This window comes from Humulus lupulus, chromosome 1, assembly GCF_963169125.1.
Source record: "Humulus lupulus chromosome 1, drHumLupu1.1, whole genome shotgun sequence".
NCBI classification, from domain to species: Eukaryota; Viridiplantae; Streptophyta; class Magnoliopsida; order Rosales; family Cannabaceae; genus Humulus; species Humulus lupulus.
Genome location: NC_084793.1, coordinates 29,391,847 through 29,417,520, shown reverse-complemented (window position 1 = coordinate 29,417,520; position 25,674 = coordinate 29,391,847).

The following is a 25,674-nucleotide window of genomic DNA, read 5'->3' as shown; positions in this document are numbered from 1 at the left end:
CGACATGCTGGTCAAGTCAAAGACTGCCGATAACCATGTTTCCAACCTGGAAGAATGCTTCAAGATACTACGGGAGTATGGCATGAGGCTTAATCCACAGAAGTGTACTTTTGGAGTTGCATCTGGAAAATTCCAGGGTTTCATCATCAATACCCGAGGAATCGAGGCAAACCCCGACAAGATCAAGTCATTACTCGAGCTTCCCTCACCCAAGTCGCGCAAAGACATCCAAGGCCTGACAAGAAGGGTGGCAACCCTTAATCGGTTTATTTCAAAATCCACCGATAAGTGCTTGCCATTCTACAACCTGCTCCGAGGAAATAAGAAGTTCGAATGGACAGAAGAGTGCGAAGGTGCTTTCCTCGACCTGAAGGCACATCTGGCCGAGCCACCCGTATTATCCAAACCAAAGGTGGGAGAGCCCCTTTTTCTCTACCTAGCTGTCAGAGAGGATGCAGCTAGTGCCGTGTTTGTCCGAGAAGAAGACCGGGTTCAGAAACCTGTCTATTACATCAGCAAGAGACTTCTCAGGGCTGAATCCTGATACCCATTGATGGAAAAATTGGCGTTCTTCCTTATCACGACCTCCCGAAAGCTCAGGCCATACTTCCAGTCCCACTCAATACATGTCATAACCGATAAACCTTTAAGGCAGGTTTTATAAAAACCTGAAGCATCGGGACGCCTGTTAAAGTGGGATATCAAACTCAGTCAGTTTGAGATTTTGTACACCCCATGAACTGCAATAAAAAGTTAGGCCCTAGCCGATTTTGTAGCAGAGTGCACAAGATTCCAGGAGGATCCTGCAGAAGACTCACCCCAGCTCACCTCGGCCCAGGCGTCATGGAAGATCTTCGTAGATGGCTCATCCAATGAGAACGGCTCTGGGGCTGGAATCATTTTGATATCCCCTGAAGGACATAGATTCCACTCGGCGCTGAGATTCGGATTCAAGGCCTCCAACAACGAGGCTGAATACGAAGCTTTGCTGGCCGGGCTGAGAATAGCCCAGGAGCTGAAGGCGAGCTCCGTTCAGTGCTTCAGTGACTCCCAGCTCGTGGTAAACCAGGTGCTGGGCGAATATCAGGCACGAGGGACCAAGATGGCCGCTTACCTGGCAAAGGTAAGAGTTGAGCTGTCCGCGTTTAGGCGAGGCTCAATCGAGCAGATACCTCGGGAGCAGAACGCTAACGTAGACGCTCTTGCCAAGCTCGCCACCTCCGGGGAGACGGAGGCTCTGGGGTAAGTGCCGGTATAATTCTTGGAGAAACCAAGTATAGAAGAAGTCAGGGCGGAGGTCGAGATGATCGACGCCAGGCCGATCTGGATGACCCCCATTCTTGAATATCTCGCCGAGGGGAAGCTACCTGAAGGGCGTAATGATGCGCGGCGGGTACTGTACCAGGCCCCAAGGTATACAGTGGTAGACAGGGTGCTATACCGGCGTGGGCACTCCCTACCTCTCCTACGATGTGTTCTTCCAGGCGAAGCAAAGGCCATCCTGCAGGAAGTGCATGAGGGCTTTTGCGGGGATCACACTAGGGGGCAAAGCTTGGCCCTAAAGGTCTTAAGGCAAGGGTATTACTGGCCCATTCTGTCCAAGGACTCGATCTCGTATGTCAAGAAATGTGACAAGTGCCAGCGGTTCGCCACAGTTGCCCGAGCTCCCCCAGTTGAGCTGAAGATGATCTTTTCCCCGTGGCCATTTGCGGTCTGGGGAATCGACTTGGTTGGCGCCCTCCCGACTGGAAAGGGCGGGGTCCGATACGCTGTGGTGGCCATCGACTACTTCACGAAGTGGGCTGAGGCAGAACCTTTGGAAACAATAACTTCCAAAAAAGTCCTCAACTTTGTGGTTAAGAACATTATCTGCCGATTCGGGCTGCCCAAGAAAATCATTTTCGACAGTGGGACTCAGTTCGACAGCGACCTATTCACCAAATTTTGCGAAAGGTACAAGATCGTGAAATGCTTCTCGTCCGTGGCCTATCCTCAGGCAAATGGCCAGGTCGAGGCCATCAATAAGACCTTAAAGGCAAGCCTCAAGAAGAGACTAGACGAAGCCAAGGGGGTCTGACCAGAACAGCTCCCCCAGGTTCTGTGGGCATACCAGACCTTGCATCGTACTCCCACGGGTCATACTCCTTTCTCCCTAACTTTTGGGAGTGAGGCGGTCCTCCCCGTGGAGATTAAGGTACCTTTGCATAGAGTCCAGGCATATGACCAGGACTACAACCACGAGCTACTTTACGCTTGCCTTGACTTGGTTGATGAAAGACGAGAAGATTCGCAACTCCAGCTCACACATTACCAGCAAAAAATCACTAATTATTTCAACTCAGAAGTCAAAAAACGCGCCTTTAGCATTGGCGACCTGGTCCTCAGGAGGGTTTTCTTAGTCGGTAAGGATCCCAAAGATGGAGTATTGGGACCGAACTGGGAAGGGCCATATCAAATCATCGAGGTCATTAAAGAAGGAACTTACAAATTAGCTCGGCTCAATGGAGGGGCAATCCCACGAACTTGGAACGCCATCCATTTGAAGAGATATTATCAATGACACCCTTGTAAGGCTTAAAGGCCACGAACTTGGAACGCCATCCATTTATGTATTAAGCAATGAGAATTAACTTTTCATTCATGATTGTACATGTTTACAAGTGTAATCTAAAGTAACCACGAAAGGCCCTTTCCCAGTTACTTGGGGGGCATATGGTGCCTGGATATAACCAGGTCGCTTTAAAAGGCTTAGAAGTTAATTCAAAATCGATTGATCATTGTTTTTCTTAAAAAGCACGAGATATTGATAAAAATTAACGCGAACTAAGCTGTACCCTGGATGCAACTAGGTTCTAAAAACTTAGAAGTTAATTTAAATCGATTGATTGTTGTTTTTCTTAAAGAGCACGAGATATTGATAAAAATTAACACGAACTAAGTTTTCAAACTAAGTTCCTGGACATAACCAGGTCATAAAACTTAGAAGTTAATTTAAATCGATTGATCGTTGTTTTTCTTAAAGAACACGAGATATTGATAAAAATTAACGCGAACTAAGTTTTCAAACTAAGTTCCTGGACATAACCAGGTCATAAAACTTGGAAGTTAATTTAAATCGATTGATCGTTGTTTTTCTTAAAGAGCACGAGATATTGATAAAAATTAACGCGAGCTAAATTTTCAAACTAAGTTCCTGGACATAACCAGGTCATAAAACTTGGAAGTTAATTTAAATCGATTGATCGTTGTTTTTCTTAAAGAGCACGAGATATTGATAAAAATTAACGCGAACTAAGTTTTCAAACTAAGTTCCTGGACATAACCAGGTCATAAAACTTAGAAGTTAATTTAAATCGATTGATCGTTGTTTTTCTTAAAGAGCACAAGAAATTGATAGAAATTAACGCGAACTAAGTTTTTCAAAGCAGTAACATAAATACTTAGAAGCAAAAGGAAGTAAACCAATCAAAAGTAAAAATTGATAAAACCAATTGTCTCGAGGTAGAAAAACCTCATGCAAAGTTACAAAAAAAATGATGAGAATATTAAAGGAAAGGGTGCGAAAAAGAAAGGCCCTAAGCTCCACCAGGCTGCCCCGAGGAGGTCGCTGTCTCACCCTCCTGCTCGTCCACGGCTGGTGCCTCCCCGATCTCAGAAGGTGCCTCCTGCTGGAGGCGAGCTTTGAACCCCTCCAAGAAGACCTCCCCGTCCGCTCCTAAGAAGGAGAAGTCGTCGTCCGGTTTATAGGCCCAGCAATGGTAGAGCATGTCCTCCATGGCGGTGCTGGAAGCTACCTTCTCCGTTTCCAAGGCGGCCTTAGCCTCCTCGGCCCCAGCCTTCGCCGAGTCTAGCTCGACCAGCATGGCAGCAAGGGTGGCTTTGGTAGCCTCGGCCTCTTGAAGCTTGGGACGGGCTTCTTCCAGCTCGGCCTGTACGGCCGCCAGAGTATCCTTGGCTTCCTTTTCCTTCTGTTGGGCCGTCTGCAAGGAAGTTTGATGGGCGGCCAAAACTGCCTGATGCTCTCCCCTCATATCCTCGAGCTGGGCCTTGGACCTAGCTATGCTCCGGTGAAGGGCCAAGATGATCTGCAAAAACAGAGGCAACTTCCTTAGAAAAAAAAAGAGAGGAAAAACAGGGCAAGGCATGATAATAAAAAATAAGGGTAAAGTCAGCTTACCGTTAGGGCCATGCCCAATGAAGATTCCATTACGCCCACCGGGCTCCTTGTTTCGATGGCCTGTAGCTCCCTCTCATTGAAGCGGTAGAAGTGGTCGATGGCGTAGCTCACCGTCTCATACATCGTCCCCCGAAAGACGTCTGTAATCTTCTCCAGGGCCTGGGGGTCCACCGGGATATGCACCTCAGGGGCTGCGGTTGCCGAGGCCCCGAGCTCCGCCCCTGTGTCCCGAGCAGGAGACTGAGCTCGTGGAGGGGGTGGGGGCATCTTCTCCACTGGCGGAGGCGGAGGTACCTTGGCCTGGGCAGTAGGGCTCTGATCCTTCCCTTTGGCGGGGGAGTTGGATGTTGCCCAGATGGCCTTCTTGGTCATCCGGAGCTTCTTTACCATGGGCTCGGAGGCCCCAGCAAAGGAGTTCCCTCTAGTGAATTTAGCTCACAGGTTTTCGAGCTGAGACATCTCTTCTGTCAAAACAAAGATATTGTTAGTACACAAGTTAGCAGTCGTGCAAAAACAAGAACAAGGGGGAAATAATCGAAACTCAAGTATATACATATATACTAAAAGGAATCCTACCCCCCGAGCTAGAAGAGGAATCTATGGTCACGACCATCGGCCCCAGAGCTTTTGCGGGGGAATCTAAGACAATTACTTCTCGAGCTGGCGCGGGTTCTGGATCCGAGGTTGGCTCAGGACTAGACTCTTCTACGTATTACCTAAGACCCGGAGCTATGACACCCTCCCGGAGTGATGGACATGACTGAAGGTTGGTCTCATACTCCTCGAATAGGACCGACCTAAAGGCTAGGGTGTTGTCTACAACTATGGTACCCCTAGGGTGGCTACTTTCGTAATCCAGCACGAGCCGATTGACACAATGGAACAGGGTTACATCAAAGTCTGGATCACTTCGATGGCGTTGGACAAGCTGTGTGGGATTGAACCTAGCTAGCCGGGGGTCTGCAGTGGCCCTATCTAAGTTCCTAAACATGTATGGGTTACCTTGGCCGGAGGGACCTGCAGCTGCTCCAGACCGGATCCTCTCCTCGTCCGCCCTTTGGGCGACCTCCAGCGCCCGCTTCCTTGTCATCACGAGGGGCACCTCGTCCTCCTCGTCCTCATCCCCCGCGAACTCCTCCTCGGGGATGGCCCTCATCTTGTGAGCTGGGGGAGGCACCTGGGGTCTCCTCAGATTCAAAGTCAGGCTTGGGGAGATCAGCTTGCAGGCCAGCATCGTCTCGTCTGTCATAAGCTGGCAATAGTCCTTTTCACTGGGGGGCAAGCCCGCCAGTGTCTCGTACTGGCTCCTGAGGATCACAGACTTTTCTGTCCTCGCGAAGATAGTTGCAGAATTATTCTAAGTCAGAAATGGATACAGGGGGGAGCTAACCGATACTTAACTTACGAGCTAAGGATGAAAAGTACTTACGAGGACGGTTGAAATAGTGCAGGTCGCAGTTTCGAAACCCCTTGGACATAAAGAACTGGTCTTTGAAGTCGTTGGGGTGGCTGGGTAGCTCGATGACTGCAGCCGTATTTGGAAACCGGGTCAATTAGTAGAACCCGACGCCCCCCCCCCCCCCCCCCCCCCGCTGCTCCGGGCTGGCCTTGAGGCAGAAAAAGTATAGGATATTTGCCGGAGTGGGGACCTCCCACTCCTGTTTCAAGAACAGATATCTCAGCCCCACCAACAAACGATAGGAGTTGGGCGGGGGGAGGGGGGGGGGGAGCTAGAAAAGGGCCAACCTCACATAGTTGAGGAAGTCGGTGAAGTACTGATCCAGCGGGAGGAAAGCCCCGACTTTGAAGTGTTCGTCACTCCAGGCCGCGAATTCCTCGTCAAGCGGTGCGCAGCTCCGCTCACCTTCTAAGGGAGGTCGGGCGATGAGGGCGCCCCTCCCCAGTTCGATGTTATGGGAAAGGAATATCCTATTCACTTTCCCCTGGTCGGTGATCTTCGAGACGATCCTCTCGGCCTCGAAGAAGGCGTCGGGTGCCACCTTGAGCTCCCGTTCCACGGCCGGCCCGAAGGCAGGAATGGGGGAGTCTGTCATCACTTATTTTCCCTTGGATTTTTGGGAAGACAAGCTGCCTGCGATCGTCCTAGAAGCGTTCTTCTTGGGTCCCATTTGGTCGCCTAGTGAACAAAAGAAGAAATTTTCAGAAAAGGCGACCTAATCATAAGGGAGATTCAGAAAAAAGGTGTTTCCTTTGCACTAGCTGAGGAAATCTCAGCTCGTGGAGAGTGAGACCGCGCGGTTTTATGAACACGCGCCTATGCTCCCAACAGATACTCGATTACTCGGAATTTGTGTGTCAGGAGGGTCAGGATAGAAATTTGCCTTGGAGGGAAAGTTTCAGTAGGCAAGGGGTGCAAAACCGCCTGTGAGGTGTGTCCCCTAAGCTACTCGGTTTTGCACCCAAAAGTACTGGATATTTTAAACAACCATACCGAAAATCCTACCCAGAAAATTTCCCCAGTAAATGCATCCTATAAACCGTGCTCCTAAATGGTTTTATACTACAAGCGATAACCTAACCTAAAGGCTTTCTCCCTTCATACCCACAAAAAAACCAACAAAACCTTGCATGCGGCTACAGTAAATATTTACCTAGGCTACAGTGAAAAATAATTTCAAAACATGCACAGTCAGGGGACTTACGGAGTATTCTGGTTGAGAAGAGGATGAAGGGATCATCTAGGTTGGGGCTTCGTCGGAGTAGTTGATTCCAAAGCTTCAAGGGAGCCCTTACACCTGAACTTCTTGAGCGCTGGGAATGGCGGCCAGAAAGAAGAGGATTTTTCTCTTGAAGATGAAGAAGAGAGAAGAAGAAGGAAAATTTTGAAAAATTTCAAATGAACGGGTGGCCCATGCGTAAGGTGCCCACCCCTTTTATATACGTGAAAGGCCACATGAGGAGGGCTGTTGGATTGCCCTGATGTGGGATCCAAGGCTCTCCACTCGTAAGGTGGAACGACGGCTGAGTGTAGGCTAGGCCATTTAATGCGGTTCTCGGAAGACGTACCGTCACCAACCACGATGTTCCACGTAGTTGGTGCCTGCATAAAATGTGGAATATGAAGAGTTCGTGGGGAAGCCTAAAAGCCCCTACTGTGGCCCTACACGACGTCGTGTACCACGAGCAGGGGCTTGGGGGGCAAATGTACGCCCTAATTTTCCCACGGGCTATTAGCGAGCTGAGATACGGCCTAAATCATATCAGCCACGTGGATCCCTGTAACGCCCTACTTCCTTAGAACCGTTACTAAGTGAGTTTTAAAACAAAACAGTGTGCAATGATCTCGCTAACCGAAGTTTTGAAACGAAAGTGTGACTAATTAAAAGTTAAGGCTGTAACCTTTGAAAATGCGTTGTTTCAATAAAAACTTCTAGTAATAGACATTTGGGATCCCAAAATAAGGTTTGAAAACTATTTACATCTTGAAATAAGTTTACAGTTGATCAGTACTAAAACCATAGATTATTACAGCCATTTTCGAATAAACCCCCCAACCAAAGCAGTCGGGTAGGCCAAACATGTACGCGTCGCTTCACGCTCTCCGTACTCATGGTTGGTGGACTCAGCCTTTGCCCTTACCTGCAACACGAAGCACCCGTGAGCCGAAGCCCAGCAAGAAAACTCATGCAGAACATAACATATGCAAATATACAGTTAATCATATCAGATAGTCCACAGATAAACAAGTCAACCATTAGACTAAGAAAACACGGCCATGCCGCCCCAGAAGCCTTACCGAAGCCTGGGGTATCAGTTCTCACCGTAAGGATAAAACATATATCCACCGGGCCCTGCCCTGACTATAGCATCCCATGTGCTAAGTGTTACTTCCGGCCCCGCTGCCGCACATGGCCTACGCCGCTCTCGGCCCTTGTCGTTCATAATATTATAATCACACATATAGTATAACACAACAACATTCAAACGAATATTAATTCATTTAAGTCTGCATCCTAACATGTGATGCAATATAGGGCCGTGCCCTGCAATCATCTCATCATGCAACATGCAACATAGGGCCGCGCCCCGCAATCATACTATGGGCCCATGCCCTATCCTACGAGTGTTATAGTTTTCTTACCTTTAGCTTTCAAATGAGTTAGTTAAGGGCGATACACCTTGAGCGTGATCCGATCCTCGAGCCCTAGCTTAACACCTAGTCACAACCGTGAAGAAAGACACCGTTAACAACCTTAAATGAGCTTCCAAGCCAAGCTCTAGTACTCGGAACGTTGAACTTCACCAAATATGGTAAAAGACTCAACCCTAAGCACCCTAGGTTAAATTCCCAAGCCTAAAATCTCAAAATCCCAAAATCCCTTAAGCGCCGCGGCATAGGCCACCCATGCTGCGGCATGGCCCCCAAACAGAACCCCCAAAGGCCCAAAAATAGGTAAGGGCTGCGGCATTGCTTGGGCCATGCCGCGGCCCGCCCTTCTTCTTCAACATGTAACTTCTTCGAAGGGCCGCGGCTCACCAAGAACCATGTCGCGGCCCGACCCTTCGAACCCAGAAAAAAAACCACCATTTTACTCTCTAAACCTCACCTTAAACCATCCCAAACACATATCTCAACCCCAAAACATCATAACCCAACTCAATAACACAATCATACTCAAAATCCACCCATTTGATCTCAACTTAAGAAATCTAAACCCATAAACCAAAAACATAAACCAAAGCTTGAAAAGCTTAAACCATGCTTCAAATCTCACAAATCAAAACATAAATCAAACTTAATTATGCATAAATTCCTTACCTTAAGTAGAGAATCCAACCCTAAGCTTCCTTCATCCCCTAAGTCTCCAATTTCAGCTCCTCCACTCATCTTCGTCTTCTTCATGCCCTAGCCTTTTCCTTCTCCTTTTTCTTCTCTTCAATTTATCAAAGCATCAAATGACCAAGCCCCAAACCGTGTACCCCTTAATACCCAGCTGCCATATATCAAATTCCCAGCCAAATGACCATTTTACCCCTCCTTGCCTATCCTTTCCTAACTAAACCTCAAGGGCACTTAAGTCTTTACACTTCTATTTCAATTCTATCACTTTCTATCTTAAAAATTGATACCCTCAGCAGTTACAAACGGTTACCCAGGTTACTCAATTACCAATAACTAACCACTCATTTTCAACTCAACTTATAAGATTCCCGAAGTACCCCTAGGCTCCTCCCGAGCCGGGTACAACTTCCCGTTGTGACTCTTAAGTTAATTTGCTCTCTCTCGGACCGTCTCGGCACGCGTATCACAATAATAACACCACACCCACGTGGTACAATTCACAGAATACATTTATCACATATCAATACAGCTGTGCCCAATCATGGCCAAAATTACAATTATGCCCTTCAAACACAATCAGGGCCTACATGCATACTAATACACATAGTCATGCATCTCAGAAAAATAAATAGTCAAATAACATGCTTTAAATCATAACCATGCATTTAACTAATAAAATCACACATAAATCCCGACATGCCCTCCTGGCACACCAATCAAGGCCCTTAAACCTTATTAGTGATTTTGGGTCGTTACAATCCCCCATGACCGGAGCTGTTGTCCTCAGGTCCTACCTCGTTAGCTCGGGTATCCAAAGGGTTCACCAAGATTTCCTAAGGACTGAGTCTGGACTCTGAAGGCCACAGGTCGAGGGAAGCATCCAGCTCGTGGTACGAGCTAGAGTTGGAGGCTGTGACCTGTTGTAAAGTCAACCACACAAGGTAAACGTGCATATATCAGACATCACGTGTCTGATATATCCCTGACTTCTCGGACACGCAGCATGAACGTGCGTATTCAGGCGCCCGCGACTAGGTTGGGCTGTGCGGCCCATTATCCCCTTACCTATTGATTAGACCACACTTCATGTGTCAGGTTTCAGGAATTAATCATGAATGTCACAGAAGTGACATGATAGGTAAGAAGGTCACGGGATGACCTTCTTACCAACTCCCAGGTGCCCTCTCCTATAAATATGGAGACCCTGGGAGTTACAAAAGGTTGGATTCTATTGTGTAAGGAAATACCCTGTAAAAGAATACCAAGCATATAGCAATAATATTGGCTGGTGGAGTAGAAGGATTTTAACCTTTGAACCACCTAAAAAACGTAATTGTGTCACCAGTCGATTTTCAAAGATCATTCATTTATTTCGGTTCATTACAAAGCACTAATCCCTTCCTCTTATTTTCTTAATTACCTGTCGGCGAAGAACCGCGTCAACAGATAGTTATATTGAGGAATACATTAGCATCAAGCTAATAGAGAAGCATCCCAACTAGGTCAGCACACAACTCTAAAGCTATCTTATGCATTCTCTCCAATATATATAAGAATACATAGTTTAGGATTACAAATAAGAATCAAACAAACTAAACACCCCAAAATAAATCCATAACAAAACTATTAAATATATGCTATAACAAAGCCTCATTAAAACCCCTAAAAAGTAAAACCCATTGGGTAAAAACTCTAGAGAGGAAAAAGAGTGCAATGCATTACAAGAAAATCTATATAAAACCCAAAAACTAGAAAGTCTTTTGAAACAAAAGAAGATAACGAAAATGTAGTTGAGGTCCAGCACATAAAGTCGAGGAGAGTCTTGGAAGCAAGATCGTTATCCCTGTAAATACTAGAGAATTGAAAAGCATATAGAAAAAAGTAGATGAATATAGTTCAACCAACTATTGAGAAGAAACCATAACAAAGGAATTAAAAAGAGCAGCTTCAACTTTCATCTATTAACTCAATACTATGTCACATAAAAGACAAAATAATAATTTGAAGGAGGATGTGATTTAATTTGACAAGAATGTATTTTCATCACCTTAATACATAATTATACATGTATATATATACCTGCTAAACCTAGCTAAAAACTCGTGAACATGTAATTATAATTTCCACAGAAAAATGAGTATATGTATTAAATATATGTGATTGTAGAAATAATAAAAATAGCATGTTAATCACTAATAGTGTAGTCAAATTGAAAAAGTTTATATGTATTACCACTTAAAAGAAATATGTTGACACAAAAAGATGCAATGTGTATATATTCAGTATCCTTTTGAGCCAAACTTCACTTAGCACTCATAGCTCGCAAATCACTTATCCTTTTTGGTATTCTTCTTAAACACAGTCTTAGCTATATTGTCAAAATGAGCTTAAGTGGTAATATTGAGATCTAATCAAGCCTTTAAATAGAAGTATGAATTCTTAATTACCATATAAGAGGATGTGGAACTAGTTTTAGTTGGAAATAGAAAGAGCGTGCCATATAGCACACTTGAATTCATAGCATGGGCCATATGACTTTTAGATCAATTGCATTTACTTGATGATTTTGATGAACAATGTTTTTTGGTGACATGCACTTCTTTAACACAGCGATGATGTTAGCATGAAACATTATTTCGATGGAATAGACATTTTCAAATGAGTTACTAAATCAAAATATCTAAGTTATTTGTAAACCTATATGTAAGAGATATATGTATACTTGCATTTTATAAATTACAATAACTAAGGTTGCTTGAGACAGTGGTTAGAGAGAGTACTATTTAGAATGATTTAAGAATAACAGTCCAAATAGGATTTTCTTGTGTTTGCATATATATTTTTAATTATTTTAAATTATGAAATTTGGTTTATAGAAATATAGATGGAAATGGAAATATAAGTTGAGATTTTTTTCCCCTTAATAAAATTGACTATTAACTTATCAAGAAGTTGAGTATCCTAAATGTTATAAACAGTATAAGGTTCAAATTTTAATTTAAAAATTCTAAATAATTTGATCAGAAAAGTACTTCATAACCTTACAAATGTGTGTTCCATATCTTGAGGAGAACTCCACCCTTTCAACAAAATAGCTTAACTCAAAACTGTACAAAGTTACAAAACTTAATTTTTTTGAAAGAAAGGCCAATCAATAGTATCTTTGGGACTACAACAAAAGTTCAAAAATGGTCTTACCTTTACTTAGCATGGCTGCTGAAATTAGCTTGACTTAGCATGGCTTGAAATTTATATATTTGGTCTTTAATTATAAGCCCTGTTTATTTTATAAAACAATCTGCACCTTCTTTGAAATTAGCTTGACTTAGCATGGCTTGAAATCATTAGTAGCTAAATTTTGCAAAATAAAATGATTGAAACTTTATTTTTAGCTACAAAAATTAGTAGGTACATGTTTTTTCTTTGCTACCTGTTATACCCAAAAATTGGAGAATGCATCCTAGGCGGCTAAGGAGAATGCATTCTAGGAGAGCTAAGGGGAGTCGTCCTAGGAGACCCCAAGGAGGATGTGGTCTTAGGAGACCCCAAGGAGGATGTGGTCCTAAGAGACCCCAAGGGTGTGTAGGAGGCAAGCCTCCCAAGGTTTCCTAAGTGTTGGCTCGAACGTGTCCAAGGTAAGTAGCTAAGGAGGAGGAGTCTCATGCAAGAGGAAGGAGACTTAGATTTTGATAAGGAGAGCCTATACAATGTTTGATCGGACATGTTTGGAAGATGCTAAAGGAGAATGCCTTGATCTTGTCCAAGGTGAGATGTTATGGAGGAGGTTGCCTCAATGTTGTCCAAGGTAAGGTGCTAAGGAGGTTGCCTCAATGTTGTCCAAGGTGAGGTGTCAAGGAAGTTGCCTCAATGTTGTCCAAGGTGAGGTGCTAAGGAGGTTGCCTCGGGCCACCTTGGTCCGAGGAGAAGCCAAGTAGATTGGTTCAAGGAGGAACATGGCATGGTAGAGGAGAGTGCCATGTTAGAGGAGAGAAGTGCATGTCCTACCACCATGCACGTTCAACCCACACTTGCATGAGTGGTCAGTAGGAGGTGGATCAACTAGCTAGAGGAGACTAAGTCAAGATTCCCAGAGACAGCTTCAACAACATACGCGGGAATCTCTCATTCTTCCCACAAATGGGGGGTTTGTTACATTTCGAATTTTGAATGTTTAAATGTAATAAATATAATAAAATATCCCTATCATAAAGGGATATCATTTGAGGATCCCAGGCCTATAAATAGAGAGCTTATGGAATGAGAGAGGGGTCCTTGAGCTGTTTCTTTCTAGAGAGAGAAAATTGGGACTGTCTATTCTAGAAAGAGAAAGTGCTGAAATAAGAGAGAATTCTTGTATTTTTGCAATCTGTACTGAAGAAACTCAGTTGGCTCAGTCCATCTGATCTTGAGTACGGATCTATAAATCACAACTCTAAGTGGATTAGGCTATTACCGACAATCGGGGCTGAACCACTATAAAAATCTCCTATGTTATTTACTTTTCTTGTTTATACCGTCTGTTGTCGTTTTTATTTCTCTTGAAGGCTTGTCGTTATTGACGTTCTCACGTCGTTGGCTAAAAACGCAGTCAACACTACCAAAAGAAAATTGGTAGCTAAAAGAATAAATTAGCTACTAATAATTTTGGTAGTAGAATTAATTAGTCTTATTATTTTAGAATTATCAACTAAATTATTTGGCTACCATAATTTAGTAGAGCAGCATTGTTATTAGTATTAAGTTGCTGAAATAATATTTATTTTAGTATTTTAGTAGCTGAATTTAAGATAGAATGAGCGGAAATGATGGTGATTATGACAATTATGATTTTTTTGGACATTTGAGTTGGAATATGTTTCTTTATGTTAAGTTTGAACCATTAATGAATATAGTTTACGATTTTAAGACTCGTAACAGGTAATTTCATGAATTTTATGGTTTTATTGTATCATTTAATTTTAATTTTGTATTAATCTTTTAGGTATTGATTATATTCTTTTGGTTTTGGATCGAATTAGCAAGGAGCATTGCAAAGTTAATTAACTTGATTATTAATAGCAAGAGGTACGGAAGTATGTTCTCTTAACTCTTTTATTAATATCATACAAATGTTAGAGGAGTTTGAATATCTTAAATATTCATTCATAGAGAAGTAGGTTCTGAGATTAAAATTGTGTGCTGCGGTGATAGCGGAAGGTTGAAAACTTGTGTGTCTTAGAGAAGTAGGTTCTGGAAAATTTGTTTGTGTGTTGCGGTGATATAAGGATAAAAACTTATTGTGTGTTGTTTGAATTTTTTTACTTGGTATTGATAGATGGTTACGTAAGCTTTTATATGGGAAATGATGTCAGATTTTATCTAGAATTATAAGCTAACATCTTCTTACAAATAAATTGTGTTTTCTTGAATTGGTTTGATTATATTGATAGTATCTCACCTGGGGTGTGAATAAGGGTAGTTTTCACATCCCCAACCTTAGGGTTTGAATAATAAACCATTATACATATGAGTTGTGATTGGAAAAATGTATAATCTGATAATGCCTCCATGAGTTCTAAGTCAAATATAATTACCCAAAACATCATAAATATAATTACCCAAAATAATAGCTTGGTTTCCCTCCCCTGACATTTGAGTAAGCATTTCAATAAATAATTATTTCAAGGACTATGTTTAAGGGCCCTAATACATAGGAAATGTGTACTTTGATAATTTTGAGTTATAGACATGGCACAAGAATTAGGTTGTATTTAGTGGAACACACATAATAATCCCATACTAAAGCATACAAGAACTCCAAGTTTCCAAAACATGCCCTCCCATCAAGAGTGACTTCACAAAGAGTTGAGCATGAGATCTATTTTATCTATTCTTTTGAAAAAATTATCACACATATTCAAAGGCATCCCTGGTATGATTGATATTTGAAAAAATGTGCCATTAATATCTAGTACAGTAGCTTTCAAATAATTGTAAAATTACAAGCAAAGATGAAGAACACACATACATAAATTCAGAGAAGTCAAAAAAGAAAATTTATAACAAGTCCTGATCTTGATCCTCATTTTAGTAGTTCATAATTTAGTGATTCATTCATATTAATTTGATTGAATCCCTCCATTTGTTCTCTTCATTCCCACTTAGATAAAGACTTAAATACACTGCATACCTTCAATTTTTCCATTGAGAATGCTACAAGAAAATATGTAAAAATATCAGAACATGATGTCTAGAGATTTTGCTACTAACAGTAGGACATTATAAATATATAATAGTATTTAAAAGTAGTGTTTGAGAGAACTCAATCCATTAATTCTACTCAGTTAATAATGAACATTAACAAAAAAGCTTCCACTATAAATTAACACCCCCATCACACACATAAAATGACAAAAAGTAAAAGATGCACGACCAATCATTAATTACATTTATATGTACATATATATATAATAATGTCTCTACACAAGTTGATCTATATTGACAAAAACCATGTCCTCATATGTAATAATAATATATAATAGTACATGAGCCATAAATGAGTTTAGGACTCATGAAAGAGAGATTACTACATACCAAATTAGAAACTTCCCTTGTTTTTTTTCTTTCTCCAGCCTAATTAATTATCTCGGTTAGCTTCTCTTAATTATTAACTACCAAGAACAGTAAATATAATAGAGTTTTACAATGTCAAAAATAAAAACCAACTCTAGAACAAACATGCCAACTTGAAACAATGACCCATTCACTTTCTTTTAAAACCTTTCCATGCAACAAATTGCTTGAAAATGTACCTCACATTAACTATGAATTAAAATATGAGTAAGATACTCCAACAAGTCATCTTTGGTTTATTCAATTCCACCAAGGCATGGCATGGAGAGACCTGAAATTCTCTTTTAAGATGACCTGAAATTCAACCAAGGCATGCTTTCCTTTAAAAGCATGTGTGTTAATGACCTAACCATGGTTATAAAGGTGACCCTGAAATTAAAACAACAAATAATATGATTATCTTACAATAACAGAGACAAAATCAAGTTTTTAAGAGAACAGAAGAAAAAAAAAATCAGAACTTTTGTAGGTCCAAATATATGCACATATACATTTATAATATATATAAGTATATACATGCATGCATGTATGTATTACGTTTGTAATAGAAACTTAGAACCATAAAAATCGTTGCATCCAAAAGCATAAAAGAAACTTCATAAAAATGAAAGAGTTCCAAGCTAGCAGTGGAGACCTGAGATTCCCTTTAAAAGCTTGTGTGTTAATGACCTTGTCATGACCCTGAAATTGCAACTGAAAATAATGTGATTGTCTTGTCTAACAGTTGTTAAACTCAGAAAAAAAAAACAAGATTTTATTAAGAGAACAACATCAAATTCAAATTCAATGGAGATGGATAAAAGTTTGATCCATCTTAATAGGTTAGTAAACAAAATCATATAGTTTATTTTGGGTGTAAGTTTAAGTTTCAGTGCTTGATTATTGAAGTATGCTCTAAAATTGTAGAGCAACGGTGGAATATGAGCAAAAAGATAGGGAGTTTGTTAAGACAGCCATGACGAATCTAGGATTTCCAGCCAAGATTCTTGTCCATGCAACAAATGTCACAATCTAAGACATCAACTTTCAGACGAAGTTGTCGAACACTTAGTTTTGTGGGGCATGGACCAATCTTACAAAACATGGTTTCATCATGGGGAAGATCCAGTTCAAAGCAGCACAACAAACACAAGTTTTGAATATGATTTATTTCGGGCAGCGGGAGTATTTTCAAGTAACGCCAATGATTTTGGTGACGATAACAATGATGCTGATTTGCATAGTCTATTAGTAGATGTTGAATCTCCATTGTATGAAGGTTGTTCAAAGTATACAAAAATTTCGTCTATCGTTGGGTTGTATAATCTAAAAACAAAGCATGGAATCTCAGATGTTGGCTTTAGTGAGATGTTGGAGATGATCAAAGAAATGTTGCCGAAAGATAATATCCTACTGACATCAATGTATGCAGTTAAAAAGTTTCTAAAGATGTTTGATCTGAGCTATAAGCATATCCATGCTTATGTCAACGATTGTTGTTTGTATACAAAAGAGAATGCTGATGCCCAAGTATGTCCCACTTGTCAATATCCAAGATGGAAGCAAAATGAACAGACAAAAGAGATTCTACAAGGGCAGCCTGCAAAATTGTTGAGATATTTTCCTATTATACCAAGGTTTCAAAGGATGTTTAGAAAAGAAGAGACGACTTTAAGCTTAAAATGGCATTCAACCAATAAAAGAACAGACGGGAAAATGCGGTACCCGGTAGATTCAGCGGCTTGGGATGCAGTTTATGAGATATGGCCAGATTTTCAACTTGAACCTAACAACCTTCGATTAGGACTTGCTGCTGATGGGATCAATCCTTACAAAAATATGAGTTCTACGTATAGTTGTTGGCCTATAATGCTCGTTGTATATAATCTGCCACTTGCGTTGTCCATGTAGGATGAATTTACTTTTCTATCTATGTTGATTCCTAGACCTAAACAACCCAAGAATGACATAGATATTTACTTAGAGCCCTTAATAGATGAGTTACTAGAATTATGGAATGGTGTTTATACATATGATATTTCTACAAAGAAGTTTTTTAATTTAAGGGCCATGTTGCTATGGACCATAAATGATTTTCCAGCTTATGGAAACTTAGCTGGATGTGCGACTAAAGGGAAGTATGGTTGTCCTGTTTGTAGCGAGCACTCAAATGTTGTTTGGTTGAAGCATAGCAAAAAGATGTCCTTTTGCAATCATATTCAATTTCTACCACAAGAACACCATTATAGAAAGAAGAAATATACAACAGCTAGGGCAAGGGAAAGAGCACCACAATGTCCAATTATATTGATAGGTGTTAAAGTATTTGAGCAGTTAAGCAAAGTGACTAATGACTTTGGAAAGGGAAAAAAGAGGAGTTGTGGTATAGACACAGGAAAAATCTGGAAGAAGCGGTCTATTTTTTTTAGGTTGCCTTATTGGGAAATATTAGTTGTTCGTCATAACCTTGATGTTATGCATGTTGAAAAGAATGTTTGTGAAAGCATACTTAATACATTTCTCGATTGCAAAGGAAAATCTAAAGATCACTACAACTCGAGATTATATTTGACAGAGATGGGCATTATGCCTCATCTCCATCCTTATGAAGAAAATGGTGTTACTCGTCTTCTTGCTGCAGCTTACACTCTTTCAAAATCTGATAAGAAGTTGCTTTGTGAGAGGCTATTTGACTTGAAATTGCCTTATGGATATAGCTCTAACATTAGAAACTGTGTAGATGTGAAGAAACAGAAGCTGGGAGGACTTAAGTCTCATGATTGTCATATGATTATGCAACAACTATTGCCTATTGCTATAAGGGGTTTAATGGAAGAAGGTTGTAGAGAGATAATTCTTTGGCTCTCTAAGTTTTTCCATGGATTGTGTCAGCGTGTGGTTGATAAGGAGGAAATTATGAAATTGGAAGTAGAAGCCTTTGAAATTCTTTATAAACTAGAAGAATATTTCCCTCCTTCTTTCTTTGATCCAATGATTCACTTGGTTGTTCATTTAGCACGAAAAGTTAGACTTTATGGTCCGATGCAATTTCGATGGATGACCATTTTGAGAGATATATGAAAGTATTGAAAGGATATACAATTTCGATGGATGTACCTTAGTTTTCTTTTCTTCCAATGAAACTTATCTTGGTTTTATATTTAGGTTGGTGGTAAAGCGACACCAAGCGAAGGACAGTCTCGCAATGTACTGCAGTCAAACAATATTCATTCCCCTAAGGTAAATTATCAAAGTTGTTATTGTTTTGATGATTCATTTTAGAAGAACAAATACAAAAACTAAAATATTGTCTTAAAATCAATTTGGTAGAGTATTGAACTAGAAAAAAGACATAAATTTACAAAAGAGAAGAATGCTTGCTACTTGCTTGACTGGGCAGATGTAATTGTTGCTGAAGGTTGTTGGGATTCTAGTGATCCAAAGTTAACTGTACATGGAAAGCCTCTTGGACCAGACTTTATCCGAGTATGGGTTAATGCTGATATTGTACCAGAATCTTACTTATTTCGTCCTAATAATGCGATGCTTACAATACAAGAAGCAGTTGGTTCCACAGTTGCATGGCCTTCTAAAAATGTTATTCCAAGAGGTACATTTTCATACTAAAAAAAGAACCAATGTCTTATAATTTAGTGTTTGGTTTCTTTGTTTGCTTTGGTGTAGTTGTGAATTCATTATTTTGTATGTGGTGTCCTCTCTTGGATATAATTTCCATAGCATTTTTCTTGAAGTAATTTGTGATGCTAGATAATAACAATAAAATATTTCTTTGTTTATTTTGCAGATGTGACAAGAGAAATATAAAAGGATACTTAATTTTGAAGGCTTTGTGTTGGGCAGCTGTAGAATATTTTGTGCTGAAAGTAGTGACTTTTCAATATGTTGAATATTTAAGACTACCTGAATATTTAAAGAATATTTTGTTGTTGATGACAGTGTTGAATGTTTTAAACTAATTTGTGGATTGTTAATACAATGTTGAATGTTTTTACTTTTTGTTATTTTAAAATCAAGTTCATTTGATGATGCTAGTATATATTATAAAGCTAATTTTAATTATATAAAAAAAATTAAAATATAATATAATAAATTAGTGTTATATAAATGAATATATAATGATAATTTAAACTTATCTAAATATTAAAATAATACGAAAAATGTGTTATAATATCTATTACAATAACACTTTTTATGTAAAGAATTTTGTTATGCAAACTTCATTATATAACACAAAAAATGTGTTATACTAAAGTGTAGTATAACACAAAAAATGTGTTATACTAAAGTGTAGTATAACACAAATTTATAAGTATTGAAATGTGATATATAATCGACTATAAATAATATAATTATACACTTATCTATTTATTAAAATAGCACAGAACGTGTGTTATCATTGACAGTATAATAACACATCTGTATAACAATGATAAAGTGTTATGTAAAGTACCCTAACCTACGATAACATAGTCGGTCTTAACACATCAAAAAGTGTTATGGTATGTTTTGATAACACATTTTTCGTGTTATTAAAAGAATTTTTCTTGTCCAATCTCTAATTGCCTCAATTTTCATCGGATCTACTTTAATTCCATCCTTACACACTATGTGACCTAAGAAAGTCACATGCGGCAACCAAAACTTGCATTCTTGAACTTCACATATAGCCTGTGTTCTCTCAATCTCTGCAGTACCAATCTGAGGTGCTACTCGTGCTCTGTCTCTATCCAAGAGTATATTAATATATCGTTAATAAAGAAAATCACAAACTAGTCCAGGTAAACCTTGAACATCATCAAATCTATAAATGCTGCTGAGACATTAGTCAACCCAAATGACATCACCAAAAACTCATAGTGCCCGTACCTGGTGCAAAAAGCTGTCTTCGGTATATCCTCCTCTTTGATCCTCAACTGGTGATAACCAGATCAAAAATATATCTTAGGGAACACTGTTCTACCCTGCAACTAGTCAAACAATCATCAATCCTTGGCAAAGGATATTTTTTCTTGATAGACAACTTGTTCATTTCTCTGTAATCGATACACATCCTCAGAAAACCATCCTTTTTCTTCACAAAAAGGACTGGTGCACCCCATGACGAGAAACTGGGCTTGATAAAACCCAAGTCTAGTAACTCCTGTAGTTGAACCTTCAGTTCCTTCAGCTCAGCTGGAGCCATCCTATAAGGTGCCCTAGACACTGGCTCTATCCCTGACGCCAATTCAATTACAAAATCAATCCCCCTATGTGGATGTAACCCTGGCAGATCCTCTGGAAACAAGTCTAGAAACTCAAAGACTAACTGGGTCTGTTTTGGTCCCATTGGCACGACCTGAGTTGTATCCACCATGCTAGCTAAGAACCCTATGCATCCCCCCTACAATAGGTCTCTAGTTCTAAGTATTGATATAATAGGTATACGAGGTCCATGCATAGTGCAAACGAACACAAAGGGTTCCTCACCCTCGGGCTCAAAGGATACCATCTTCTACTTGCAGTCTATCATTGCCCCATACTTCTCTAACCAAACCATACCCAGAATTATGTCAAAATCAGTCATCTTCAGCTTTACCAAGTCAACTGATAACTCCCTGCCATCCACTATAACTGGTAGTGATCTAATCCATATCCTGGAAACCACCAACTCCCCAGTAAGAAACATCATGCCAAACCCCACAGGATAAAAGTCACATGGTCTACACAACCCATTTATAATCCTACTAGCAACAAAAGATTGCATAGCACCCGAATCAATAAGAATAGTATAGAAGGTTCCAGCACTAGAAAGCTGACATGTAACTACTAAAAGACTAGCCTTGGCCTCTGCCTGGGTTAGGGCGAACACCCGAGTTGGCGTCAGGATATCCACCTTCTTTGGCTCCTCCTTTCTTGCTCTCGGGGCAGTCTTTCTTCAAGTGCCCCGTACTACCATAAACAAAAAAAGCCTTCGTCTGACACTCCCCAATATGGTGCCTCCTGCAACTAGCACACTCTGGGAATGCCTTGGCGGCCCATCTGAATGTCTCATGTCCTCCTATCTGGCCCTGTAGCTGAAACTGTATCCGAAGTCTTCCTCTTCTAATCGTTGGGGCCTCCGCCCCTACCAAAACCTGAAAATGGAGGTCCCAACCTCTTAGAATCCCTTCTGGCTACATTGTCACGCCAGATCTTGTTCTCTGCGCTCTAAGCTGTAAGCGCCTTCTCCACAGCCTGTGCATAGGTAGTCACTCCTGGCACAATAGTAATACAAACATCTTGGGCTATCATAGGCTATAGCCCCTGAAGAAATCTCTCTCTTTTGGTCCCATCAGTGGGCACCAAATCCCCGAAAAACTTTGCCAACCTATCGAACTTTAGGGCGTAATAAGTCACTGTCATGTTACCCTGAAGTACCCTATTGAACTCTTTAGCCTTCGCAACTTTAACTACGTCACTGTAGTATTTCTCGTTGAATAAGGTTCTAAACTCTTCCATTTCCATGGTAGTAACTACTCTGGTCTGGGATACCACCTCCCACCATATTCGGGCATCCCCCCGAAACATATAAGTGGCGCATGCCACTCTCTCATTACCACTTACCCTCATAAAATCCAGGATAGTGGTTATCATAGTCATCCTCTACTCAGCCTTCAGTGGATCATAATCGCCCTCAAAGACTGGAGGGTGTTGCTTCCTGAACCTCTCATACATGGGTTCCCACCTATCTCCCTCTTCCTGGGGCTGTACAACAACTTGTACCTTTGGCTGTACCACTGTCAGTTCTGCGCCTTGTAGGTTCCTTGCTGGAACCTGCTACTGTCTTAAGAGGTGTATCTCTTCTTCTTGCCTCTCTAATCTGGCTCGCAAGTCTGCAAGCACCTGTTGCCAGTTTTTTGGACCTGGCGGTGGGGCCTGGCCTTGGTCATTCCCTTCACTGTAACTCTTGGAAAACCAATCTCTTTAACCTTCGAGGATTCATACTGTTACCCAATCCACCCTACAGAGATCAAATCAGCTGTTAGGTAAGTAATTACTATACCTCTTGTTGCTTGACGGTCCAAGATCATCAGATAACAAACAAGTGCAATGCTAATAAGCATGCCATCACACAATATATTCATTCATGGTGCTAATAAGCACTTCTTGATATCCATCAGCAATTAGCAATGCACATAAACATATCCAAGTATTTTCACAAGTCTAACATAGCTAATAAGCATGTTCTTTCATTCCCTGCCTGTGTTAACAGTGCTAATAAGCATTTCCTAGCCTATATACAAATAATAGCACTAATAAGTGGTTCCCTTGCATTCACAGGCAATAACGATGCTAATAAATCCGTTCTTTATCATTCATATAGCAGTCAAGGGCCAGACCCTATCAGATTATCTCATGCTTCCTAAACAGGCATGTAGATAAGGCATTCGTATCATGTTTAAGCATTTAAACATATAAACACATAATAGTTACCAAACCATGAGCCGAGCTTGTCTTTAGTGGTGAGTGTACATGCCCAGTCAGTCTTCAGGAACCCTTGAACCTTGGCAGCTCTAATACCAAGTTGTAACGTCCTCCTAATCCAGGAATGTTACACTGTGTACTTTAAAATTGTGTTGGACTTGCTAACCAATTCATTTGGTTTAAAATGTGTAACTAAGGTTAATGTCAAGGATTAGGTTTACAAATTTTGGTTAAAAGAACCGTTGACTTTTATATAAAAAGTTTCGTACAAACATAGGATCCCAAAACATTACAAACAACTTTTGAAAAGGTGAATATTCATCAAAAATTACATTTAGCCGGCCTAAGCAACAAAATCAGGGCTATAACCCTAGTTCCTCTACGATGTCCCCGGCCGTGGTGGTCGAGTAGCCACATATGTACACGTCGCCACCGAAGCTCTCCAACTCATGGCTGGTCAAGCTTTCCCTTTCCCTTACCTGCACCACAAAACTCAACATGTGCATAATCAAAGAATATAAACCTCCAAATATCATCATTCAGTTACAGACAAATGGTCATTGGACCAACTTGGACCCCTGCCCTATACAATTGACCATAGAGTCAATCCTGGGGTCCTACGTCCTAGCTACGTGACCATGCAGTCACCTGCGGCCTTTGCCCTTAGCCTTGAGTAACTAGCCGTAGAGCTAGTCTAGCGTACCTGGCGCTTTAATGTTTCATCGACCATAGGGTCGGCCAACATAATAATACGTTGTTGGTTCATGCCTAAGCCTTTCGACCAACGCGCAGCGCGCTATTTCCATCCTTGACTAATAAGTCAAGCCCTGATCCAAAAATATAGACCATAATACAGAAACAGTTATGGACAGGCATATCCCAACAGATAAGCACACATTCAAGTTAATCACATAACACCATCGAATAACCATTCTCAAGATACTAATCATACTTATTTAACGGGGCCTCACGCCCTAACCACAGAGTGCATACAACAATTATAGAACACTTAAGCAAGTATCGACCAATGTATGAAGCATTATCTTAAATATAAATGTTCTTGGGGCCCAAGCCCTAATCATAATAATTGATAACAATCAGGCCAAGCCCTAATCACATATAACACGTATTAGGTGTAGTTTTCTTACATCAGGTTCGAGTAAGCGTAAATAAGAACGACCCTTGAGCTCATTCCCAATTCAAAGCCCCTAGTGGTAACCTAGTCACAACCATAAAATAGAATTACATCAACAACGATCGAATAAAGGATTTTGGATTGAGTCCTAGCCTCCGGGGCCTCGAGTTCCACTAAACTGGGTAGTGGAGTCGATCTCGAGCCCTAAGAAAAAGGTTCCCTTTTAAAACAAACTCCCCAAGGCCAAAATGCCCAGGCAAGGTATGACCTGGCCTTGTGGGTCGCGGCGCACCCCTCCTATAAGCAACCTCCTCCCCTCTGTCAATGGGCACAGGCTGCGACTTTCTGTAATGGGTCGTGGCACGCCCCCCAAGTAGAGGCTTCCCCAAGGCCCTAGGCTAAAGATAAGTCACGACTTCACAAGAACACAGTCGCAACTTGGCCCCTCGAACCCAAGAATTCATCCATTTTAAACAGCCAAATCCACTCCATACTAATCCAAATTCACTCCAAAGCTATAATTCAATTACCACAATAGTTCTAACATGTTCCTAACAACAAAACCTAATAAAAATTCAGTCCTAAAACTCATTAAATCACAAATTCAATTCATAAGCTAGATGGTTCAAGAACACCTCAAGAACACACTAAAGTAGCCATGGAAACACATAATTTCAATGGTAAAAACATGGTCTAGAGATTACCTCCACTGATGATTAATCCCGCAAATTGCAAAAGAATTAATCCCCCAAGTTTAAGCTTCCATTCTCTGATTTCTAGCCCAAAAAATCCTTAGTTCCTCAATGGTTTTCTTGGGAAAGCTTTGAGAGAACAAAAGTGAAAGAGAAGGAGAGAGAGTCAGTTTAGTGGCAGCTTCTAAGTGTTTTTTTTTCTTAGGCTTAAATGACTTAAGCTAATCTCGAGGCTCGGGGTACCGAAAACGTCCTTGAGGGAAAAATGGTCAAATTCCCCAATATTCCCTCCTAAACTCACTAATTTCAAATATATCTCCAATTATTCATTTCCATAGCCCAATAACCTAATTAAATGCCTAATACCTAAAATACCCCTCGACTCGCCCTGAGTCGGCTATTGAGCCTATTTGTGACTTTCCCGCTAACTTGCTCCTTAGGATCGCCTCATGCCGAGTAACCCACATAAACCCACATAATAATGTGGTCTCTCACATATATCACATTCATGCACATAGATATATAATTATGCCCGCAACGGCCCAAATTAATTGAATTTCCCTTTTAATAAGAAGCAGGCCCACATGCATATTTAATACCTTTAAACATGCACAACTAGTCATATAATCATATAATTACAATTAAATATAACAAATAAGCACATAATTCCATATATTTTCATCCTGACCCCCTAATTAAGGCCCTAAGCCTTATTAGTAAATTTTGGGATGTTACATTTATTCTAGAGAGCAATTTCCATTTGTGAGAGTTCCCTTAGTGCTTGAGATAGGGGGAAATAAGATTTTGGACA